The 27,030-nt window shown below is 39.5% G+C and overlaps 1 protein-coding gene across 2 annotated transcripts in view; it reads left to right on the forward strand.

The window, feature by feature from the left end:
* Positions 1–27,030, forward strand: part of NUBPL (NUBP iron-sulfur cluster assembly factor, mitochondrial) — a 243,748-nt gene that overhangs the window by 24,763 nt on the left and 191,955 nt on the right. The gene's annotated exons all lie outside the window — the stretch shown is intronic.

Raw genomic sequence — 27,030 nt, forward strand, 5'->3', positions numbered from 1 at the left:
AGTAGCAGAACATGGGTGATGTCTTCGACTCAGATTTTAGCAGTGGAAATGGAAAAGAAAGTAAAATTGGTAGGTCTTGATGATGGATTGGATACAAGAGAGGAGATGAAGAAGTCAGGGGTGACCTTCATCTCAGACTTCTTTACTGTACAGGTGAATTGATGTCAGATACATTTTCCTGATGCCTTTGAAAAATAACGTGCACATTTTCAAGTTTTATATATAGAAGAATTGTTCCTGATTGTGAAATATTAGCAAATGTGTTGAACTTTTCCAGTCAACTTTTGGTAAAGACAGAAGTGCACCTTTTAGTCTATACTCTTTTACCTACTAGTAAGTAATCTATATCTTTGCTTAAGGCTTGCTAATTGTTATAACTGACTGGGGTCCGAACATTTCTTTTTTTAATGGTTTTATTGAGATACAATTCACGTACAGTTACCTACAGTTAGATTCATATACAAATAGATACAGTTTATCTATTTTAAGTGTACAATTCACTGCCTCTTAATATATTCACAGAGTAGTATATCTATCAATTTTATAACGTTTTCATTACCCCAAAAGAAACCCTGTGTGGCTTAGCCATTATTCTTCAATCTCCTGTACTCCAGCCTTAGGCAACCGTTAATTTACTTTCTGTTTCTATTGTTGTTATTCAGTTGCTAAGTTGTGTCTGACTCTTTGTGACCCCATGGACTGCAGCAGGCCAGGCTTCCCTGTCCTTCACTATCTCCTAGAATTTGCTCAAATTATGTTCATTGAGTTGCTGATCCCATCCAACCATTTCTTCTTCTGTTGCCTGCTTTTCCTCCTGCCTTCAGTCTTTCCCAGCATCAGGATCTTTTCCAGTGAGTTAGCTCTTTCAGCGAAGTAGGCAATGGCACCCTACTCCAGTACTCTTGCCTGGAAAATCCCATGGACGGAGGAGCCTGGTAGGCTCCAGTCCATGGGGTCGCTAAGAGTCGGGAACGACTGAGTGACTTCCCTTTCACTTTTCACTTTCATGCATTGGAGAAGGAAATGGCAACCCACTCCAGTATTCTTGCTTGGAGAATCCCAGGGACAGAGGAGCCTGGTGGGCTGCTGTCTATGGGGTCACACGGAGTCGGACACGACTGAAGCGACTTAGCAGCAGCAGCAGCAGCAGCTCTTCCAGCTCACTTGATTCGTTCTTCTGCTTCAGATATTCTGCTATTGATTCCTTCTAGAGTATTTTTAATTTCAGTAATTGTGTTGTTTGTCTCTGTATGTTTATTCTTTAATTCTTCTGGGTCTTTGTTAATTGATTCTTGCATTTTCTCCATTTTGTTTTCAAGGTCTTTGATCATCTTTTCTATCGTTATTCTGAATTCTTTTTCAGGTAGTTTGCCTCTTTCCTTTTCATTTATTTAGACTTCTGTGTGTCTAGTTTGTTCCTTCATTTGTGTAGTATTTCTATGCCTTTTCTTTCTTTCTTTTTTTTTTTTAAACTTATTGTGTTTGAGGTCTCCTTTTCCCAGGCTTAAGGGTTGAATTCTTTCTTCTTTTTGGTTTCTCCCCTCCTAAGGTTGATCCAGTGGTTTGTACAAGCTTTGTATAGGGTGAGATTTGTGCTGAGTTTTTGTTTATTTGTTTGTTTTTCATCTGATGGGCAAGGCTGAGTGAGGTAGTAATCCTGTCTGCTGATGATTGGGTTTGTATTTTTATTTTGTTTGTTGTTTAGATGAGATGCCCTGCACAGGGTGCTAGTACTGGTGGTTGGGTGATGCTGGGTCTAATATTCAAGTGGTTTCCTTTGTGTGAGTTCTCAGTATTTGATACTCCCTAGGGTTAGTTCTGGAGAAGGCAATGGCACCCCACTCCAGTACTCTTACCTGGAAAATCCCATGGATGGAGGAGCTTGGTAGGCTGCAGTCCATGGCGTCGCTAGGAGTCGGACACGACTGAACGACTTCACATTCACTTTTCACTTTCATGCATTGGAGAAGGAAATGGCAACCCACTCCAGTGTTCTTGCCTGGAGAATCCCAGGGACGGGGGAGCCTGGTGGGCTGCCGTCTATGGGGTCGCACAGAGTCGGACACGACTGAAGCAACTTAGCAGCAGCAGCAGCAGCAGGGTTAGTTCTGTCGTAGTCTAGGGTCTTGGAGTCAATGTTCCTACTCCAAAGGCTCAGGGCTTGATCTCTGTTCAGGAATGAAGATTCCACAAGTGGTTTGTTATGGCATTTAAGTGAGATTAAAACAAATATCCAAAAACAAGAAACAAAAGATGAACCCCCGACAAATGGCAGTTACAAAATCAGGCAAATAATAATTAAAATAATGGACCATACACATATACATATACACCCATGAGCAGAGTCAAAACAGTCCAACAAAAATAAAGTACAAAAGATTGACCCAGCGAACAAAGGAAATCAAAAATTATATTTACTGGTTAAGAGCAAAACTAAAGCACAAACTGGAAAACAAAACTAAAGCAAGGTACCAAGTGGGGAATAAAGCAATGAAAATAAAACTAACAAATATGTTGAATGGAAAGGAAAGAAAAGAAAGAATAGATATGCAAAGTTAAATAGATGTAGATGAAGAAGATTTATATACATTAAAGATTAACTGCAAGGGGAAAAGGACAGTAGTAAAGGCAAGGAAAGGAATAAATGTAGGAAAAATATAATAGGTTAAAAAATTAAAAATTAAATTTAAAAAAAGAAGAAAAGGAAAACTCCACAGAACTGCAAAAGCTCAATGTAGAGGCAGAGGTTTATAACAACAATAAAAAATGTGACTGAGGAAAAAAAAAAAGCTCAAAAGCTTAATTAGATTTCATAGTGCCAATAAAATCAACAACTATAGCAGAGGGGGAAATAAAAGGAAAAAAAAAATCCAAAAGAATCTACAGAACAGGTCAAAACATAATAAATGTTTTTCTTGAGTCACTGCTCTCAGAGTCCTTTCCCTCGCTGGGAGTCACAGTCCACCTCAGCTCTCTAGGAGGCCCTCCAACACTGTGCTGATCTCTGGACCTGCTGTGGAGGCAGCTCAGATTCTAATCTGGTCCTGCTTCTATGTGTTCTTGCTTCCAGTGTCCACAGCTCTCAGAACTAGTGCGTTTTCTTTTGTGGGAGCTCTCAATGACCTTTTATATATTCCATAGACACAGAGTCTGCTTAGTTGATTGTGTGGATTTAATCTGAAGTTTGTACAGCTGGTGGGAAGGTTTTGGGTCTTCTTCCTTAGCCACACTGGCCCTGGGTTTCAATTGTGGTTTTATTTCCACCTCTGCATGTGGTTTGCCCACTGGGATTTCCTCCTGAGGCTGCCCTGGAGGGCTTGGGTTTGCCCCTGTGAGGGCCAGGTGTGGAGGTGGTGCAGCTGCTTGGGTCACAGGGGTTTTGGCAGCTCCAGGTACTCAGGGGAGTTGGTGGCTAGGACAGCCGGAAATATAGTGCTCAAGAAGGCTATGGCAACCAGTATTGGCCAGTATGCTCCAGTATTCTTACCTGGAGAATCCCCCTCCCTGACAGAGAAGCCTGGCAGGCCACAGTCTACAGGGTTGCAGAGTCAGACACTACCAAAGTGACCCTGCGCGCACTGGCGTAAGACTTTTTTCCCTGTGTCAGCTCTGCCCCAGTGAGAGTTGGGCGTGAAGGCTGCGCAGCTGCTTGGCTTGCTGGGACCCTAACAGCACCAAATGTGCAGGGACACGGACTGCCTCCACTGTGGGAGTTATGGCCCTGTCAGAGTCTTCTTCCGAGTTTTGTAGCTGGCGATCAGAAGGCCTCTTTGGCCAGTCTTTCTCCGTAGCTCCACCGGTTCAGGCGCTTAGAGGGCTCCCTTGCCTGGGGTCCTTCTCTGTTGTTCGGCGCATCAGGCACATCTGGGGCACCCTGGGTGGGGTCCTACTCTGTAGTTGGGCACATCAGTCTCTTAAAGGAGTACCCTGAATGGAGTTCTGCTCTTTAGTTCAGTGCATCAGGTGTTTGATGGGCCAGCCTTTCTATTATTTAGCTGCTGATGCTGGTGTGTGGGGAGATAGAGGCTATGGTGATGGCCCCACCCGCTACGCGTGACTCAGCAGTATCACCTTGCTTCCATGGTTACCTGGCTTTCCTCCACAGGCATTCCCCACCACAATCTCCTCTCTCACATCCGTTCGATCCATCTCTCCTCAGTCAACAGCAGCCCTCCCCCAGGATTGCTTCACAGTCCCTAAACTTCAGCTCCCAGCTGTTGCACCTTCAAGGAGACTTACGTCTCCCTGTCCAGGGTATGTATGACTGCAGCAAGGACTGTCTGATTCTCATTCCATTTAGGCTGCCACAGATGAGTTGTTTCACTCACAGCCTTAAATGTTTCTCGTCTGACTCAGCTGCTGCTGCTCCTAAGTTGCTTCAGTCATGTCCGACTCTGTGCGACCCCATAGTCGGCAGCCCACCAGGCTCCTCCGTCCACAGGATTCTCTAGGCAAGAATACTATTGTTGGTTGCCGTTTCCTTCTCCGCCTCTGACTCAAACGATTGCCCCAAAATGGGGGTTGGACCCCTGCTTCAGTTCCTCCACCATCCAGTCCTACTAACGCTCCCTGTTTTTCCGTCTAGTTCCTTCACCCTACTGAGTTTTGTGTGGTTCTATATATTCTTTTCCTCTGGTCAGGTACTCCTTTCTGCTCTTAGCTGGAGTTCTGCATGCACTTCTGTGTCTGAAGATGTATTCCTGATGTATCCATGGAGAGAGTTGTACTCCACGTCCACCTACTCCTCTGACATCTTGTTCTCTGAATGTTGAGTTTTAAGCCAGCTTTTTCATTCTCCTCTTTTCATTATTGTCAAAAGGCTCTTTAGTTCCTCTTCAATTTCTGCCATTAGAGTGGTATCATATCTGTATATCTGAGGTTGTTGATATTTCTCCCAGCAATCTTCATTCCAGCTTATGCTTCATCCAGCCCAGAATTTTACATGATGTACTCTGCATATAAGTTAAATAAACAGGGTGATGGTATACAGCCTTGTCTTACTCCTTTCCCAATTTGGAACCAGGCAGTTGTACCATGTCCAGTTCTAACTGTTGCTTCTTGACCTGCATACAGGTTTCTCAGGAGACAGGTAAGGTGGTCTGGTAAATTTTCCACAGTTTGTTGTGATCCACACAAAGGCTTTAGCATAGTCAATGCAGCAGAAGTAGATGTTTTTCTGGAATTCCCTTGCTTTCCCTATGATGCAACAAATGTTGACAATTTGATTTCTGGTTCTTCTGCCTTTTCTAAAGCCAGCTTGTGCATCTGGAAGTTTTCAGTTTATGTACTGCTGAAGACTAACTTGAAGGATTTTGAGCATTACCTTACTAGCATGCAACTTGAGTGCAGCTGTATGGTAATTTGAACGTTCTTTGGCATTGCCCTTTTTTAGAATTGGAATGAAAACTGACCTTTTCCTGTGGCCACAGCTGAGTTTTCCAGATTTGCTGACATATTGAATGCAGCAGTTTAACAGCATCATCTTTTAGGATTTTAAACAGCTCAGCTGGTATTCCATCACCTGCACTAGCTTTGTTTGTAGTAATGTTTCCTAAGGCCCAGTTGACTTAACACTCTAGGATATCTGGCTCTAGGGGAGTGACCACACCATTGTGATTATTCAGGTCACAATGTGATTATATACCTTTTGTGTATAGTTCTTCTGCCTGTTCCTGCCACCTCTTCTTAATCTCTTCTGTTTCAGTTAGGTCCTTGCTGTTTCTGTCATTTATTGTGCCTCTCTTTACACAAAATGTTCCTTTGGTATCTCCAGTTTTCTTAAAGTGATCTCTAGTCTTTCCCATTCTATTGTTTTCCTTTACTTCTTTGCACTGTTCATTGAAGGAGGCCTTATCTCTCCTTGCTATTGTTTGGAACTGTGCATTCAGTTGGTTATATCTTTCCTTTTCTCCCCTGCTTTTCGCTTCTCTTCTTTCCTCAGCTATTGAGGAGTAAAGCTTCCTCAGACAACCATTTTACCTTCTTGCCTTTCTTTTTTTGCAGACGGTTTTGGTCACTACTTCCAGTACAATGATTCGAACCTCCATCCATAGTTCTTCAGACATTCTGTCTACCAGATCTAATCCCTTGAATCTAGTTGTCACTTCCACTGTATAATCATAAGGGATTTGATTTTAGGTCATACCTGAATGGTCTAGTGATTTTCCGTACTTTCTTCAATTTAAGCCTGAATTTTGCAATAAGGAACTGATGATCTGAGCCACAGTCAGCTCCAGGTCTTGTTTTTGCTGGCTGTATAGAGCTTCTCCATCTTTCGCTGCAAAGAACAGATTGATGAATATGATTTTGGTATTGACCATTTGTTGATGTCCATGTGTAGAGTTGTCTCTTATGTTGTTGGAAAAGGGTATTTGCTATGACCAGTGTGTTATCTTGGCAAAACTCTGTTAGCCTTTGCCCTGTTTCATTTTGTACTCCAAGACCAGACTTGCCTTTACTCCAGGTATCTCTTGATTTCCTGTTTTTGCATTCCAGTCACCTGTGATAAAAAGGACACCTTTTTTGGGGGGTGTTAGTTCTACAAGGTGTGGTAGATCTTCATAGAACCAGTCAGCTTCACCTCCTTTGGCATCAGTGTTGGGGAATGAACTTGGATTATGTAATATTGAATGGTTTGCCTTGGAAACCGACCAAGATCATTCTGTCTTTTTTGAGATTGCACTCGAGTACTGTATTTCAGACTCTTTTATTGACTATGAAGACTACTGTCTCATTTTCTGTCTCTACAGGTTTGCCTGTTTTGAACATTGCATTTAAGTAGAATCATTCAATACATGATCTTTTGTGACTGGTGTGTTTCACTTAGTGTAATATTTTCAAGGTTTATCCATGTCATAGCATGTTTCATTTCCTCATTTCTTTTTATTTCTGAATAATAATCCATTGTATGGTTATAACACATTTATCTGTTTCATCCACTTGATGGATGTTTGGGTTGTTTCCACTCTTTGGCTATTATGGATAATGCTGTTGTGAATATTTGTGTGTAAGTTTTAGTATACACATATATTTTCAGTTCCCTTGAGGGTATACCGAGCAGTGGAATTGCTGGGTATACCATTTTACATTCCTACCAGCAGTATATGAAGGTTCCTGGTTTTCTACATCTTCAACAATGCTTTACTTATTTTCTCTTTTTGATTATAGTCATCCTCGTGGGTATGAAGTGGTTTCTCATAGTAGTTTTGAATTGAGTTTCCCAACAGTGTTTCTATTGGACTAAAATAATAAGATAGAGAAAGGACAGTTTACAGGCTGACATAGAATATGTTAATCATAAGAGAGTAGAAATGAATTGGCATATGCAAGTAAGTATTTTAATCATTGTCTAAGACTTTGCATTATCTTTATGATTCTTATTTATCAATTGACAATGAAGACATTTTATTTTGTACCTTAAATTGAAAATAGTTTTGAGGTTCCAAAATGCTTTTCACAAATTCCCTGAATATTTTTGTTACAGTTTTTCTTTCCCTTTAAAATATAGTCTTCATCCCTTTTGGCTCCTAAAAGACATAGTTGAGAACATTTACTGATTTTGAACAAGTTCAGTTGAACAATCCAAGGACCATCTTGTACTAGTCACTCTTTTTACTGTGTTTACATGGGGGCTGCCTTCACAAATCCTCCAATCTTGTGGGGGAGACAGATACACATTTATTTATATATAAGGAAGAATGTGACAAGTGTAGCAGTTGGTGGGTATAAATACAGTGTGTTACTATCAGAGTTATTAACTAGAAATTAATTCCAGTTTTTAGCAGAGGCAGTAACTTGTAGACTAGGTAGAATTTTGGCTGGTAGAAAGCAGAATAGAAGAGAATTTTAGGTTGAAGGAACTATGTAAGCAAAGTCCTAGAAACACTAAGGTGTTTGGAATGAGAAGTAGTCTGTGTGATTATAGTTTCTGCTGTATTGGAACAAGACGGCTCATGGGGGATCCAGCTGAAAATAGCCTGGATGCATATGACATGTAAAGGACTCTGAATTTTGTCCTGTAATCAGTGGGATACTTTAGAGATAGATGGGGAGGCAAGGGAGGCATTTGTAATGAGAAGGGTGAGAACTGACTTATCAACTAAAATTCACTGAAAAATAGGGGTTTATTATTTCACATGAAAGAAATCTAGAAGTTAAAGAGTTGGTTAAAAGAAACCCAGTTATATCAGGGCTCTAGGATGGCATTGCTGCATATTTCTTGTTTTAATCTTTATGGTCACAAGATGGCTCTCATTCAGTCACAAACAGGATGTTAAAAGGGTAGGCTGTCTTGTTGTTAGAGAAGAAAACTTTGACTAGGCACTCCTAGCTTGACTGACCAAGATTGGATCTCATGACAGTGACTTAGCTGCAAAAGAAGCTGGGAAATGGGGAATCTGATTTTTTCCATCTTTATAGTGGTACTCTTGCCTGGAAAATCCCATGGATGGAAGAGCCTGGCAGGCTACAGCTCATGGGGTTGCTAGAGTTGGATATGACTGAGCAACTTCACTTTCACTTTTCACTTTCATGCATTGGAGAAGGAAATGGCAACCCACTCCAGTGTTCTTGCCTGGAGAATCCCAGGGACGGGGGAGCCTGGTGGGCTGCCGTCTACGGGGTCACACAGAGTTGGACACGACTGAAGCGACCTAGCAGTAGCAGCAGCAGTGGGAGGTGAGCTCTGCTGATGAAAAGAACAGGTGAGAGTAGGAGTTCTCAGAGGCTAGAAATTAGTAGTGTTAGGAGATGCTAATACCCTCTAGTTAGTAGTAAAAAGGCAAAAGGACAGATTTAAAAGAAAAGTTAGAAGTAAAGGAGAAATTAAGATTGGCTCCTGGTTTGGTGATGAGTGAAGAGATGATAATGCTATTTACCAAAGTGTAAAATCTAAAATCTAAGATCTAAAATTAAGTTGGGTCCTTAACCTGTTAATACCACTTACAAGGTGATACCGTCCTAGGCCTAGGACCCTATTATTGTACCTTCTAATCACCAAGCTAATGGAACTTGGAGGAGACTGTTGGAGGTAGTTCAGTCTTTTTTTTTTAATTGGTTTGATTTCTGTCATACATCAACATGAATTAGCCACAGGTATACATATGTCCGCTTCTCATTTTTAAGGACTACTTCTTGGACCAGTGTCAGCTCGCTGCATAAGAATCACCTGGGGAGCTTGTTAGATAAATCAGAATCTTTGGGAATTTGATTATTTTTAGATCTTCGATTTGACCATCAATTTTGTTAACAAGCTCCCCAGGTAATTCTGATGCACAGCTTGGTTTAGGTATATTTGGTAGGAAAAATGTGGTCTTTGGTTTTAGGCAAACCTGAATTTAAATCCCAGGTCTTCACTTATTAACTGTGTGAACTTGGCCAAAGCACTTCGCTCACAGAGCTCAGGTCCCTCATCTGTGAAATGTGTAATAACAACAACATCACCAATAATAATAATAATAGCTACTTTACACAGCTTTTTGAAATACACAGTATTTATGTAGTGTGTCTAGCTTAATGACTGCCATATTGTAAGGATTCAGTAACTGGTTATTTTCATGTACCTTAGTAAGTACTGGGTGTTTAATTTAGCAAAGAAACACATTTCTGTAAAGCTACAACAAAAAGAAAATAAAAAGCCAAATATAATAAATTGCTTTTCTTGTTACTTGGTATCCACTGTAATCAATAATTGATTTTTTTGGCCCAGCCAAATATATTCTAAGCTTGAGCATATAAGCTCTGTTTATTTTCCTAACTGCATTTTTGGCTGTGTCTGTTCTGTATAATCTATATAAATATATAGCCTAAAAATCAGTCAGTATACAGAATTACTAATCCCATTTCTGTGAAATACATTATTTAATATTCAGTAGAGGCTATTTTTCACAGTAATCTCATATGAAACCTTAAACTAGGCAGGATTCTTGCTCTGATAAAACAAAAACCAGACAATTCTGATAAAAGTAGTAAGTGCATATTTAGGATCAGTTTGTTATTCTTGGGGCTTATGTAGTTGCCTGGGTTAATAATTGGAATGTTATTGTGATGACTGTCTCGTGATAAATAACTACTCATTGAGAGTGAATGCTCGTTGTTCCTGTTTCAGTGCGTAAGGAGGTCTTGGTGGAAGGGAGAAGATGCTTACATTGGCTATTTACTTTGTGCTAGGGAATTTGACTTAATTTGTCTTATAGGAAAGAGGCAGCCTGCTGTAGTGGGTTGTTCCTGTGGACTCTGAAGGCATGCTGTCTGGGTTCCTTTCTCAGCTCCTGCACTTACAGATGTGACTTTAGGTAAATTACTAATCTTTGTGTGCCTTGACATTATACTGTACACCTACCTCATGAAGTTGTTGTGAGGATTACATAAGCTAACATACCTAGAGTACTTGCAAAGTGCCTGGCTTATAGTTATATATAACTGTTGGCTATTATTAGTTTCACAAATTTCACAAATTTACACTGTTCTGTGTAAAAATCCTGTAAGGTATGTATCTTAATCTTTTTTTATAGGTAAGAAAACTGACATTTGATGAGGTTAGTAACTTAGCCACAGTGCCGTCTATTTGGTGATGCAAATCCTAGATAGCTTCTTTCTGCATTCTACTATGCCTTTAATAATTTAGTTATTTTTAAAAAATTATAAAAATAATTAGTTATGTGATTCATATGGTAATAAGTAATATTGATTTCATTTATCAAAAAATATTTTTGCTAATTGGCAATAAAATGGATTAACTATTTTTGAACTTTGAGTAAGCTGTTAATATTTTGAAAAACATTTTTTATTGATCCTCCCTTAAAAATATTGCATCAAGGGATGTGGAGAAAAGGTAACCCTTGCACTTTGTTGGTGGGAATGTAAATTGGTGCAGCCACTATGGAAAACAGTATGGAGTTTCCTCAAAAAACTAAAAATAAAGTTGTCATATGATCCAGCAATTCTACTGCTGGATATATATTTGAAGAAAACAAAAACAATAATTTGAAAAAAAAACACGTGCACCCCAGTGTTCATAGTAACATTATTTACAAAAGCCAAGATATGGAAGCAACGTAAGTATCCATTAATAGATTAATAGGTAGTTGAACATACATTTACAACGGAATACTACTCAGCCACAAAAAATAATGAAATTTTGCCATTTGCAACAACATGGATGAATGTGGAGGGTGTTACGCTTAGTGAAATAAGTCATTCAGAGGAAGAAAATACTGTATATTATCCTTTATATGTAGAACCTAAAAAATACAACAAACTAGCAAATGTAACTAAAAAGAAACTGGCTCACAAATATAGAGAACAATTGTGGTTACCAATAGGGAAGAGTTAAGCGGGGAAAGCGATATAGGGGTAGGGAATTAAGTACAACTACTGTGTATGAGTACATCATGAGGAACGCTGGGCTGGAAGAAGCACAAGCTGGAATCAAGATTACTGGGAGAAATATCAATAATCTCAGATATGCAGAAGACACCACCCTTATGGCAGAAAGTGAAGAGGAACTAAAAAGCCTCTTGATGAAAGTGAAAGTGGAGAGTGAAAAAGTTGGCTTAAAGCTCAACATTCAGAAAACGAAGATCATGGCATCCGGTCCCATCACTTCATGGGAAATAGATGGGGAAACAGTGGAAACAGTGTCAGACTTTATTTTTTTGGGCTCCAAAATCACTGCAGATGGTGACTGCAGCCATGAAATTAAAAGACACTTACTCCTTGGAAGGAAAGTTATGACCAACCTAGATAGCATATTCAAAAGCAGAGACATTACTTTGCCAACAAAGGTCCGTCTAGTCAAGGCTATGGTTTTTCCTGTGGTCATGTATGGATGTGAGAGTTGGACTGTGAAGAAGGCTGAGCACCGAAGAATTGATGCTTTTGAATTGTGGTGTTGGAGAAGACTCTTGAGAATCCCTTGGACTGCAAGGAGATCCAACCAGTCCATTCTGAAGGAGATCAGCCCTGGGATTTCTTTGGAAGGAATGATGCTAAAGCTGAAACTCCAGTACTTTGGCCACCTTATGTGAAGAGTTGACTCATTGGAAAAGACTCTGATGCTGGGAGGGATTGGTGGCAGGAGGAGAAGGGGACGACAGAGGGTGAGATGGCTGGATGGCATCACTGACTTGATGGACATGAGTCTGAGTGAACTCCGGGAGTTTGTGATGGACAGGGAGGCCTGGCGTGCTGCGATTCATGGGGTCGCAAGGAGTCGGACACGACTGAGCGACTGAACTGAACTGAACTATGTATGAAATAAATACGCTACAAGAATATATTGTGTAGCACAGGGAATATAGCCAGCATTTTTTAATGGCAGTTAATTTTGAGTGAACTCCGGGAGTTGGTGATGGACAGGGAGGCCTGGTGTGCTGCAATTCATGGGGTCGCAAAGAGTCAGACACGACTGAGCGACTGAACTGAAGTGAATGAAGTATAATCTTAAAAAGTTGTGAATCACTGTTATAACCTGAAACTTACATAATATTATAAATCAATTATGCTTCAATAAAAAATTAAATATTGTATCAAGATGTATTGAGATATTTTAAAGTATAGTGTAATTGTAATAGGTATTTAATTGAAATTAATTATATAAATATAACTTACTTGGGTTTAGATAATGATATTTTTATAACATCATTTTATACTTGATGATCATAATATTTCAGTTCAGTTCAGTTGCTCAGTTGTGTCCAACTCTGTGCGACCGTAATAGTACCTTGAGGTTTTTGGACTTTATTTTTGTTTGTTTTGTAGTTATATAAATATTTGAATACAATACTGTTATTTACTTCATTTATAATATGGATGCATTTGTGATACATCTAAATCTAAATCCTGAATTATCTAACCCTAAATACATTTTATGGAATATATATACAGTTTTGCCTGCTAATAGATCGCCACTAATGTGTATGAATAATGTTGACTTGAGACATTTGTGTCTACCTCTCTGTATCTTTTATAAGAATAATTGTGTACTGAATAAGAAACTTAATTTAAAATATTAAAATGAAAGATAGGCTGTGTTTTTTGTTTTTAATTAATTCTGTAACAGAGGGGGAAGTATGTTAAACTAGCCTCTAAAACCAGTCTTGCATTAGAAATGTTTCCTTACTTACTCTTCCTTCTTCTCTGTAAGCACACAGATACATTCACCACACTTACCAAACAATAAAATAAAAATATTGTTTTATAAGGTAATTTTCAGAAGGTAAAAAGCCCCAAACTGCTTTTTCCCTTTATAGTTTTAGGTAGAAAGCGTTGTACACAACTTGCTTTGATATTTCCCATTAGAAGCAATAGCGATTTTGCTTTGAATAGCTCTCAAGAAGCTATGTGTTTCCTCCTCAGCACTGTTTGGCCTACCTTATAAATTTCTTTTGGTAAAGTGCAGCGTGTTGCCAGAAATTCATTTTCTCTCTTTGGAATGGAATGGAAGTTGCTGAATTTGCTTATGGGTTAGAAAGAGAACAGTTACCTAAATTTTACATTCAATATATTTTCCCTTAGTTTCGTTTAGTTTATAACATATTGGTGGCAAAACTGTTCCACATCCTTTGAATTTCACGATCTGATTCTGTACAATAAGAAGTTATCCAGATCTTTATCACAGAACAGTCTTGTCTTTTTTTTCTTAATTATTCTCCCCTTCCTCCCTACCTTGGCTCTCACCGATTCCTTTTTTCTCTCATTTTTATTCTTCTCAGTGGTTTATTTCCCTCATCTCATCTCTTTGAGGAATAAGGAGGGCTCTAAATCCTCGGTAGGGCAGTGTTGAAACAATTGGTGAAAGGAGAGCAGAGGACACATGAAGACGTGGGTTTTAAAACCATGCTTGGCTCCTGTGATTTTGAATCTGGAGGGTGGATCAGGTGCTGTGTTTACATCTGATTCCTGCATTGCTGCATTGCTTTTCTTTGCAAGAGCTGCTATCAGAATTGTAAATGCTCTTCCCTGCATTGCAGTTTAGTTAAGGACATTTTGAAGGAATTGATGTTGGTTTTCAGTGCTTTTGCTGCAGTACCTTATCTGATTTGGGAAAGAAGGTTCTTACTTGGTTAGGTTTGTAGTTCTGTAGGCTTAGATTCTGTCAAAAAAAGGGGCTGGTTGATGTCGCAGATAAGATGACCATTATTTTTAGAGGTTAGTATCTAGAAGTATCTTTTTCTGCATCTGTATTACCATGGTGATAGAAGGCGTCCTAATTTTTCTCTGATTTTGAAGACTCTGCTAAGAGCATCAATACTTTTTTTCTTTAATTATAAAGACCAAAGATGCAAGGTTTTTCTTAATCTTAGTGGTTTTATTCCTAATTTACTTTCTCTGATACTTGCTAGATGAAAAGGTGGAACTTAACGCAATTCCTTTTGTTAAAGATGATGTTGCCTGTCTCCATGGTATGTGTGTGTGTTCTGGAAAGGAACTCATACACACACACACACACACACACACACTTCTGTGTTTTTTATGTTAAAAAAAAAAAAAAGCCTTTTTCTGCTTAAAACCCTGGATTGAACCTAATCTTGATAGTGAACAGGTATAAAAATTGCCTTCTTTTTAATGAGCCCTTTCACACTATATTGTGGGTCTAGTTTTTAAAAATTTAGATAGTGTGCTTTTTTTTTTTTAAAGATAGTATACTCTTATTTTTTATATATATATATGTGTGTGTGTGTGTGTGTGTGTGTGTATTTTACAGCAGCCCACTATAACCAGTCTTTGCACTAGATTTTCTTCTATGAAGTCCCATTTTTCTGGATTTGAGATCAGTAGGAAAATGCAGATAACATTGGATTTTCTTGGGGAAAAGTGGTGGTTAAGAATAGACTGCAAGGAAATGTATGACCCCTCGCCCCTTTTTTTTAATACTAGATATTTTAAACTTTACCTACATTAATTAATTTTGAATTTTCTAACTTAAACTGTTAGTGTAGAGGTGTTAGGAGAGGGAATTTCATGAACTCATATAGAGTGTTAGATCTTAAGAGAGACCATAGGGATCATATAGTAACCAATCTTGATACTCTGTAGAGGAACACTGGAGGTTTATTCATTCATTCATCCACCCATTCACTCAATGAATATTTATTTTACTATTGCTATTTTAGGTGCTGGGGATATCCTTAGCATTATGGAGTTCACAATTAATAGATATTAGACATCATAAGTAAGTAAATAGCATATTGGAAAGTGATAAAAGTAGTCTAGGATAAGGGGGAGAGAAAAGTACTTGTGTGGGGGTGGGTTTGGTTTGCACTTCAAAATAGGGCAGGTCCCAATGAAAACATGATATTTGAGCAGAAACTTGAAGATGAGAGTGTAGCCTATGTGACTATCTGTGGGAAGATTGTGTCAGACAAAAGGGATAGCCAATTCAAAGGCTAATACATGGGGCCATGTCTAGTTTACTGTTCACTGAATAGTAAAAACATCACTTTGGCTTCTGGAGTAAAAGTGGACTGAAGTTAACAGGTAAGGAAAGTTGACAGGATTGGAAGGCAAGGATATGAGAAACTGGATAGATTCTGTGGGGTCTGGTGAGTCGTAGGGACTTTGGCTTTTCATGAATGAAATGTAGGAAGGGGTGTCAGTGAAGGTTTTGGGTAGACAGCATCTGACTTATGTTTCAACTCTGAATCATTCTGACTGCCCTATTGAGAAGAGATGCTGGGGTAGGGTTACTGGATTTAGAAAATAAAAATATGCTCACTAAATTAAATTTGAATTTTAGATAAACAGTAGTTTTTTTATCTACATTTGCCCTAAGCCTTGTGACTGTTTACCCATGTGGCAGAATGTAAACTCCTATTTTATAGTTAAAAAAAGAAAAAGAACGCTCTTCATTGTTACTGTCGTTTACTGTCGATGACTGTTACCCTGATCCTGCTGATCCCAAGGCATGGGCCCTTAGAGCAAATTTTCCTCTTTGCCTTTCCATACTATCCAAATTACTGTTTTTCACATTTTGGTCATCTTATCCCCGAGAGTGTTACAAATGCAGTTTGTTGGACTCCGCCCAGACCTACTGAATCACAGTTTCTTGAGATAGCACAGAGTAAATCCATGACTGCCTACTGTTCTAGATTCTATTTACAGTAGTGAATAAAACATACAAAATTCTTTGCCCGAATGAAATTGGTATTCTAGTGGGTGAGACAAATAAGATAAATAAGTAAATATATAGTAAGTTAAATATTTATATAGGCGCTAAGAAGAAAGAAAAAGCACGACGAGGAAAGGACATATGTTATGTAATGATGAGGGAGTTGTAGTTTTAAACAGCTTATGCCCAGTGAAGACCTCACCATATAGTGATGTTGGAATCGAGACTTGAAGAAAGTGACAGAACAAGGTAGATCCCTGGAGGTATGCATTCTTCACTGAAGAAATAACAACTACAAAAGTCCTACTGCTGCTGCTGCTGCTAAGTCGCTTCAGTCATGTCCGACTCTGTGCAGCCCCTTAGACGGCAGCCCACCAGGCTTCCCCGCCCCTGGGCTTCTCCAGGCAAGAACACTGGAGTGGGTTGCCATTTTCTTCAGGCAGGTGCAAATCTGGTGTGTTAAATACACTGCCGGGGGCTGTGTGTCTGGAGTGAAGTGAAAGGGGAAAAATAGTAGGGGAAGAGATGAGAGGAAAAAATAAGAAAGAGGAGTGGTTAGTGAGTGTTAGTAATTAGGCTTTATGGTATGTTGGAAAGAGACTTGGAAGCTAGACCCAGCTACGACATTATCTCTGGACCAGTTTCTTCTTTGCTAAAAAGCAGTCAGAAGATTAAGATGATCTCTTTTGGTGTTGTTTTTGTTTGTTTGTTTTGTTTTTAATCCTAAATAATCTTTAATTTGATACTCTTCCATTTCTAGCTTGTTTACAAACAGTTTATCATTTGAGATTCTTTTGTCCTTTTCGTGAGCTCATCTCTACCCTCTGTCTAGCCATGTGAACTTTTTCCTTTATGTTGCCCTTGTTCCTCTTTCTTTCTTGATTGAACTTGAAGATTTAGACAGTCCTTTGATAAATATAGTAGGAAATTGTTCTCTTATCACTTTGTCCAACCATTACTACTTCTGACATTCAAAGTTATTTAATGTTAGCTAGGAATTAAAGGCGTGCTGCGATTCATGGGGTCGCAAAGAGTTGGACATGACTGAGTGACTGAACTGAACTGAACTGAAAGAATTAGGAACCTCTTCATGGATCACAGCCTTGTTGTGGGGAAGGGACTTGCGTAACTCAGTGAAGCTATGAGTAATGCCATGCAGGGCTACCAAAGGCAGGCAGTCATGGTGGAGAGTTCTAATAAAACGTGGTCCACTGGAAGAGGGAATGGCAAACCACTCCAGTATTCTTGCCTGGAGAAGCTCATGAACAGTATAAAAAGGCAAAAAGCTATGACACTGAAAGATGAGCACGCCCCCCCGCCCAAGTCAGAAGTATCCAATATGCTACTGGGGAAGGGTGAAGGGCAATTACTTATAGCTCCAGAAAGAATGAAGCAGCTTGGCCAAAGGGGAAATGACGCTTAGTTGTGGATGTGTCTGGTGGTGAATGTAAAATCTGATACTGTAAAGAAAGATATTGCATAAGAACCTGGAATATCAGGTCTATGAATCCAGGTAAGTTGGACTTGGTTGGTCAAGCAAGAGAAGGCAAGATTAAACATTGACGTCTTAGGGATCAGTGAACTAAAGTGGATGATAATGGGCGAATTTAATTCAGATGACCATTGTATCTACTTCTGTGGGCAAGAATTCCTTAGAAGAAATGGAGTAGCCCTCATAGTCAACAAAAGAGTCTGAAATGCAGCACTTGGGTGCAACCTCAAAAACAACAGCATGATCTCAGTTTGTTTCCAAGGCAAACCATTCAACATAACAGTAATCCATGTCTGTGCCCTAACCACTAATGTCAAAGAAGCTGAAGTTGACCATTTCTATGAAGACCACCAACACCTTCTAGAACTAACACTCAAAAAAGATGTCCTTTTCATCATAGGGTATTGCAGTACAAAAGTAGAAAGTCAAGAGATACCTGGAGTAACAGACAAGTTTGGCCTTGGAGTACAAAATGAAGCAGGGCAAAGGCTAACAGAGTTTTGCCAAGAGAATGCACTGATCATGGCAAACTCTTTTCCAGCAACACAAGAGACTACTCTACACATGGACATCAACAAATGGTCAATACTAAAATCAGATTGATTATGTTCTTTGCAGCCAAAGATGGAGAAGCTCTATACAGTCAGCAAAAGCAAGACCTAGAGCTGACTGTGGCTCAGATCATCAGTTCCTTATTGCAAAATTCAGGCTTAAATTGAAGAAAGCAGGGAAAACCGTTAGACAATTCAGATATGATCTAAATCAAATCCTTTATGATTATACAGTGGAAATGACAACTAGATTCAAGGGATTAGATCTGGTAGACAGAGTGCCTGAATAACTGTGGATGGAAGTTCGAATCATTGTACAGGAGGCAGTGACCAAAACCCTCCCCCCAAAAAGAAAGGCAAGAAGGTGAAATTGTTGTCTGAGGAGGTTTTACTCCTCAATAGCTGGGGAAAGAAGAGAAGTGGAAGGCAGGGGAGAAAGGGAAAGGTTACATCCAACTGAATGCAGAGTTCCAGAGAATAGCAAGGAGAGATAAGAAGGCCTTCTTCAATGAACAGTGCAAAGAAGTAGAGGAAAACAATAGAATGGGAAAGACTAGAGATCTCTTCAAGAAAATTGGAACAAGGGAACATTTCAAGGGAACATTTCGTGCAAGAATGGGCATGATAAAGTACAGAAACAGTAAGGAGCTAACAGAGGTAGAAGAGATTAAGAAGTGGCAAGAACATACAGAAGAACTGTATACAAAAGGTCTTAATGACCTGGATAACCATGATGGTGTAGTCACTAACCTAGAGCCAGATATCCCAGAATGTGAAGTCAAGTGGGCCTTAGGGAGCATTACTACAAATAAAGCCAGGTGATGGAATTCCAGCTGAGCTATTTAAAATCCTAAAAGTCGATGTTGTTAAACTGCTGCACTCAATACGCCAGCAAATCTGGAAAATTTAGCAGTGGCCACAGGACTGGAAAAGATCAGTTTTCATTCCAGTCCCAAGGAAGGGCAATGTCAAAGACTGTTCAAACTACCATACAATTGCACTCATTTCCCATGCTAGTAAGGTTATACTCAAAATCCTTCAAGCTCGGCTTTAGCAGTACAGGAACTGAAAAATTCCGGATGTATAATCTGGGTTTAGGAAAGGCATAAGAACCAGAGATCAAATTGTCAGCATTTGTTGGATCATAGAGAAAGCAAGGGAATTCCAGAAAAACATCTACCTCTGCTTCATTGACTATGCTAAAGCTTTTGACTGTGTGGATCACAACAAACTGTGGAAAATTCTTCAAGTGTGGGAATACCAGACCGCCTTACCTGTCTCCTGAGAAACCTGTATGCAGGACAAGAAACAACAGTTAGAATTGGACATGGACCAATTGACTGGTTCCAGATTGGGAAAGGAGTACGTCAAAGCTGTATATTGTCACTGTATATTATTTAACTTCTATGCGGAATACTTCATATGAAGTGCTGGGCTGGATGAATCACAGGCTGGAATCAAGATTGCTGGAGAAATGTCAGCAACCTCAGGTATGCAGATATGATACCACTCTAATGGCAGAAAGGAAAGAGGAACTGAAGAGCCTTTTGATGAGGGTGAAAGAGAAGAGTGAAAAAGCTTTTGAAACTCAACATGAAAAATCCTAAGATCATGGCATCCATCGCTTCATGGCTTATAGATGGGAAAAAGTAGAAGCAGTGACAGATTTTGTTTTCTTCGGCTCCAACATCCCTGCAGTTGGTGACTGCAGCCATGAAATTAAAAGACACTTGCTCCTTGGAAGGAATGCTACGACAAACCTAGACAGCATATTAAAAAGCAGAGACATCATTTTACCAGCAAAGGTCCGTTTAGTCAAATCTGTGGTTTTTCCAGTAGTCATATATGGATGTGAGAGTTGAACCATAAAGAAGGCTGAGTGCCGAAGAATTGAAACTTTCAAATTGTGGTGCTGGAGAAGACTCTTGAGAATCCCTTAGACTGCAAGGAGATGACACCAGTCAATCCTAATGGAAAACAATTCTGAATATTCATTTGAAGGACTGCTGCTGAAGCTGAAGCTCCAGTATGTTGACTACCTAATGTGAAGAGCCAACTCATTAGAAGAGGCCCTGATGCTGGGAAGGATTGAAGGCAGAAAGAGAAGAGGGCGGCAGAGGATGAGATGACTAGATAGCATCACTGACTCAATGGACATGAATTTGAGCAGACTGTAGGAAATGGTAGAGGTCAGAGGAGCCTGGCATGCTGAAGTCTGTGGGGTCGCAAAGAGTTGGACATGACAGTGACTGAACAACAACAAGAACAAGATAAGAAGCATTTTTCTCTACTAAGAGACTTAAATTCTTTGAATGACAGCTTGACTTAAAGCTTAACAGAGAGAGGAAAAAGAGGCTTGACTAAGTTTCAAATTGAATAAATCCCCAATTCCAGTCCAAGGTTAAATGTAATATAATGTATAGATAATCATGGGATTCTTAACTGGATATCTCTGTGGAAAGGACACTTTTGAGTAGATCTTAATCTTAAATGACTGTTTACTTACAAATAATCGGGTAGACCACTCTAAGATGTTGTTTTGATGGGTTCTATTAGCAGATGTCATGGATAAAAAGATCATCATGAAGCTTTGCAATCTTCTTTAGTAATAATTCTGTTGGAAGAACAAAGCACTATCAAATTTATTGCTGGAGGCTTTGAAATCCAACACACAGAAAAAACAGGACTTGTAGGCGCTCAAATTGCAGCTTTCATGCAATGGTAATGAAACATTATAATCACTCTGAATAATTCTGCCGCCTTGTCTAGCTCTCACAGGGTATTGTGAATTATAAAGAAACAAATCCAAAAATCTAAGTAGTATCTTGGGGTTTGATGTGTTTTGTTTTTGTTGTCTGCTAGAGTGTGAGTACTGCAGGAGAGTCACAGAAGGGGTATAATACTAGGTACCAACGTATTAGGTTAAGTTTATCATGGCAGTTCTACTTTACAATAGTTGTTGTTTAGCCACTAAGTCGTGTTCAATTCTTTTGTGACCCCATGGGCTGTCGTCCATCAGGCTCCTCTGTCCATTAGGTTTCCCAGGCAAGAATGCTGGAGTGAGTTGCCATTTCCTTCTCCAGGGGATCTTCCTGAACTAGGGAGTGAGCTCACGTCTCCTGCTTGGCAGGCAGGTTCTTTACCGCAGAACCACCTGGAAAGCCCACCTTACAACAGTGCATTTACAGGTGGTTTTTTTTTTTTTTTTTTTTGCTAATAATCATTTTCTTTGTTGTGTATTTGATGAGGCTTTTGTAGTGATTATTCTTTTGGGCCTGGCTGTAATGAAAGAAATCTTAATTGGACCTTTCTTGACTAAATATAATTATTTTAGAAGGAGTGAGGTGGAAAGGCATTATAAAACTTAGTTGAACAATCAGTTGCATATATTTATTTGTAACCTTTACCTTGCTCATTTATTTTCCTACAGTGTGAAACTGTTGAAAGTTTAAATTGAAACTGTTCGTACACTTAAAATAGGAGCCTATTGAAAAATAATGGTGTAAATTTTGAAAAACAAAGTTTATTTTGCATCTTTTGAACATTATTGAATTCTAGACTTGAAGATATGTTTCAGCTGATTTTTGTAGCTATGGTAATTTTATCAGGTTGGTAGCTGTGCCACAATCAAAGTACAATATACTTTAATTAATACAGGCTTTGGAGTTTCTATTTAATGGGCACTAATTTATTTGCATTTTATAAAATCAAAACAAGACATACTAAGTTCCAGTGAAACAGCCTAATACATGTGCTCCTTATTATTTTTAAAAACTATCCAATTAAAGATGAGGAAGTAAATCTTTACTGAGGTAGCTCCTCTGACACCATAAGAGATGACTGTGTCCTGCCTGCTCTTGGCTTCACCAAAATTAGGTTGTTGGGCAGCTGAATAACTTTGTCATGAAAAAGTTTATTTTTAAAATCACTGTTGGCAAACTATGACCTGTGGACTAAATCCTGTCTGTTTTTGTAAAGGAAGTTTTATAGTACACAGCCATGCTCATTTGTGTTCACATGTTGTCTATAGTTGCTTTGCTGCTACAGTGGCAATGATCAGTACTGTCAGATCAAATGATTCACAAGGCTTAAAATATTTTCTGTTATTTGGCCCTGTCGGGAGAATCTTGCTGACTCCTGTTTTTTAATCTAAGTCTTCTGTAGATAGGTTGTGTTCAAGTTACGGTGGAGTTTTATGTGGTTGGTATTTTTGTGTTTAATTTTCTATTCTGTTTCATTCTAAGGAAGAGTAGTGAAAAAAAATCATTTGGAGTGTTAGTTTCTAGCTTCCTCATCAAAAGTAGGTATAAAACCACTTCACACGGTTGCTATGAGGAGTCAAGGAGAACTGTAAATAAAATCCTTAAAGTGCCTGGCACCCAGCAGGAATTTAGGTGGTAGGGAGATATAATCAGGGAAAGTCTAGGTGTTTCTTTGGGTGATTTAGGATGGCATGTTTTTAGAGATTCTGATTTGTCCACAGAGCTGGCTGTGGAAGCCTAGTTTATACAGGTTCTTAATACAACACTGTTGATTAACTTTCCTCCATCCTTTCCTTCCTGCTTCCCTGTGCCCCTCTTTCTCTTTCCTCTCCTTCTACTAACCATTGTATATTGCAGGAAAAATGGGGTATGAGAGGATGGTCATGTACCAGGTCTTGACTGAGTACCTGGGATGGGCTGCCAAGTGAGGGTCCTTGGCCTTGTGCAGGAAAGAGTTCAAGAGCTAGCCATAGTAAAATGAAAGCAGGTTTATTTAGAGAGACCCACTCTTTTGAGGGGCTTCTCTGGTGGCTCAGATGGCAAAGAATCTGCCTGCAATGCAGGAGATCCAGGTTCGATCCCTGGGTTGGGAAGATCCCCTGGAGAAGGGAATGGCTACCTACTCCCATGGAGAATCCCATGGACAGAGGAGCCTGGTGGGCTACTGTCCATGGGATCTCAAAGAGTCTGACATGACTTATTTACTAATACACACACATACACACACTCACACTCTCTTTAGAAGGTAAGAGGTGACCCCAGGGCATGGAGTCTTTTTGAAAAGTGAGAGCAGAGCTTGGCTGTGGCAGGTGGTTAGTGGTTTGCATAATTTAGTTTTTATGGGCTTCTATGGTGGCTCAGAGTTAGAGAATCCGTCTGCCAATGCAGGAGACAGGGGTTTGATCCCTGGCTCAGGAAGGTCCCCTGGAGAAGGAAATGGCAACCCACTCCAGTATTCTTGCATGGAAAATCCCACTGACAGAGGAGCCTCATGGGCTGTAGTCCCTGTGGTTGCAAAGAGTTGGAGAGAATTTAGCAACTAAACAACAAAGAAGGAGTAGCAGGAATAGTCTAACCATCTTAGAGAAGGAGTGGGGATTTTCAGGAGATGGGGCACCACCCTCTTTGGGGCCTTTTATAATTGGCTTCCAAACTGTCATGGCACCTGTGGGTGTATATTTAGCATATGAAAATGTATTACAGCGAGCATATAGTGTGGCTGAAGGTCTACTGGAAGCTGAATCTTCCTCCATCTTGAGCCTAGTAGGTTCTAACCCGTTTTGGTCTTGTCCTCTTGTTTTTCATGGTTGTGTCATTCTTTTAACGGTTATGTCCTGCCCTCTTCCTTCCTGTCTCAATACCTTGGCTTCTCTGTTTCCTTTTTGATACATGTAAGCATTAGTGCTAAATTTAGTACTAAATTTAAATTAGTACTAAATTTAGTCAGTCAGTAGAGACTTGTAGAGGATTTTCTATTATTCTTCTTAGTTCCATCGTCTTGGAAGCAGAGGAAATTAACTTCTTGTGATCTCCCTCCCTACCCTCTTTATTCTTATGTGATAATGTGTACCAGCAGCTATCTAGGTGTGTGTGTGTGTGTGTGTGTGTATATATATATATATATATATATATATATGCATGCAAAATCCACTCCTACCACAGCAAATTTTAGAGCAGGTTTTCAGTTTTGTTTTAACCCATGATGCCAAGGGCTCACTTGTAGACGAGCATAGTTTTCTTCTAGAAGACAGGACAGATAGATGATAAATAGATTCTCCGTAACATTTTGAAGGAAACTTAACGATCTAGTGATGATAAAATTGAGCTTGCAATCTTCTATTGCAAGCACCCACTTCATTGTTTTCTTGTTTCTTGAAAACATAAACTTAGAAAACTTAAGTTATTTTACTTGACAGGTATTTTTAGAAGATTAATTTGAAACCTGGGACCTAACCCTTTCAAGTTACTTTAAAACCAATCTTAATATAAATGAGAGCAAGGACAAAGAATCTTAGAATGTTTTTTGTTTTAATTGCCATTATTATTATTTTATGGTAGCATTTAGTTTTGTAGGTGTCATGGAAAAGATATGGAAAAGAGGTGATAGTTATAATATTAGCAGACCCATAGATAATAGTTAACAGTTATCTAGATTTGTTAGGTTTGAAAATCTTTTTATCCATAGTGAATTTACTCCTATTTTCAATTTAACTGGATTCTTTTGTTTGTGGTTTAAAAAGGAGTTAAATTGGGTCAGAATTTCTCATTGAATGTTCTACCTTTTTAAAGCTACTGACTGACCTGAATTTAGTACCAGTGCTTCAGTTCAGTTCAGTCGCTCAGTCGTGTCCAACTCTTTGCGACCCCATGAATCGCAGCGTGCCAGGCCTCCCTGTCCATCACCAACTCCTGGAGTTCACTCAGACTCATGTCCGTCGAGTCGGTGATGACATCCAGCCAGTGCTGACATACATCAAAAAGGTAACAGAGGAGAGAAAGGTATGAAGACCAGCAGGAAGAGAGGAAAGTGAGAGAGGGACAGAGGGAAGGAGGGAGGAGAGGGAAGGACGGAAGAAGGTTAATCAGAAATGTTACATTTGCCTTATGACCCAGCAATCCCACTGCTGGGCATACACACTGAGGAAACCAGAAGGGAAAGAGACACATGTACCCCAATGTTCATCGCAGCACTGTTTATAATAGCCAGGACATGGAAGCAACCTAGATGTCCATCAGCAGATGAATGGATAAGAAAGCTGTGGTACATATACACAATGGAGTATTACTCAGCCATGAAAAAGAATACATTTGAATCAGTTCTAATGAGGTGGATGAAACTGGAGCCTATTATACAGAGTGAAGTAAGCCAGAAGGAAAAACACCAATACAGTATACTAACGCATATATATGGAATTTAGAAAGATGGTAACAATAACCCTGTGTACGGGACAGCAAAAGAGACACTGATGTATAGAACAGTCTTATGGACTCTGTGGGAGAGGGAGAGGGTGGGAAGATTTGGGAGAATGGCATTGAAACATGTAAAATATCATGTATGAAACGAGATGCCAGTCCAGGTTCGATGCACGATACTGGATGCTTGGGGCTAGTGCACTGGGACGACCCAGAGGGATGGTATGGGGAGGGAGGAGGGAGTAGGGTTCAGGATGGGGAACACATGTATACCTGTGGCGGATTCGTTTTGATATTTGGCAAAACTAATACAATTATGTAAAGTTTAAAAAAAAAAAAAAGAACCTGGATAAACTAGGCTTCCACAGCCAGCTCTGTGGAGAAATCAGAATCTCAAAACACATGCCATCCTAAATCACCCAAAGAAACATCTAGACTTTTCCTGATTATATCTCTGTACCACTTGAATTCCTTCTGGGTCCTGGCACTCTGCTAAGGATTTTATTTACAGTTTTCACTGACTCCTCATAGTAACCGTATAAGGTGGTCTTCGGAGAAGGCAATGGCACCCCACTCCAGTACTCTTGCCTGGAAAATCCCATGGACGGAGGAGCCTGGTAGGCTGCAGTCCACAGGGTCGCTAAGAGTCGGACACGACTGAGCAACTTCACTTTCACTTTTCACTTTCATGCATTGGAGAAGGAAATGGCAACCCACTCCAGTGTTCTTGCCTGGAGAATCCCAGGGACAGGGGAGCCTGGTGGGCTTCCGTCTATGGGGTCGCACAGAGTCGGACACGACTGAAGTGACTTAGCAGCAGCAGCAGCAAGGTGGTCTTACACCTACTTTTGATGAGAAAGCTAGAAACTAACATTCAAAATGATTTTTTTAAGTATTAAACCCAGTTTTTATATATCACTATTCTATTAAAGGTAATGTATTCTTCCTCCTTTTTCATTTATTTTATGGCAAACTGAGAGATAGATAGTAATCTCAAGTCCCTTAGCTTCTGTGAGTCACAGAGGGATATTAAATAATTTCCTTACAACTGCCATTTGAGTCAAAGTTAGGGGCATAAATTTGAGTGTACCTTATTTTGTCAATTTATGGGAACCAGACAGGTTTAAAAAGTAATTTTGTGTCTGGAAATAGGTAGATAACAGAAAATGAGAGATTGTTTAGTGTTAAAAAGTTTTGAGAGTTTAAGGAATTTTATCTTGCCAGCATACAGGGAGAGAACTGAGTGAGTTGTATGTCCTGGGGAAACAGAACTCAAAAGCACGTGTTAGTATTAGCATTCTGTTTGCTTGTATATGAGAAAAACCAGTAACAAATTGATTTAATCTGTGAAAGGAGAAAGAGCAGGGAGGTGGTAGGGGGAGAAGAAAAAAAGACCTATTTAGAGATAGTGAATTTTGTTTGTCTTTCTTTGTTAATCTGCTGATTAACTGTCAGCTAGTGAAGAGACCAATTAGATATTCTGCTCTTGGGCAACTGCATAAATCATCAAAGAAAATGGTTTTGGTTGTTTATGAATTCTCTGGAAGACTTTGGGTGTTCTACTGTGACTTGCACATAAGAGGTTGCCTCTGTATTATGTCTGCCACTATCCTCATTAGCATTTCCATGCCAGATTTGCATCAGAATTCCTCACTTGCTTTAATTATGGTCTTGTTTCCATGATTTTCTCCCCTCATTTTGTAA

The sequence above is a fragment of the Bos mutus genome, chromosome 21 (genome assembly GCF_027580195.1).
Source record: "Bos mutus isolate GX-2022 chromosome 21, NWIPB_WYAK_1.1, whole genome shotgun sequence".
NCBI lineage: Eukaryota > Metazoa > Chordata > Mammalia > Artiodactyla > Bovidae > Bos > Bos mutus.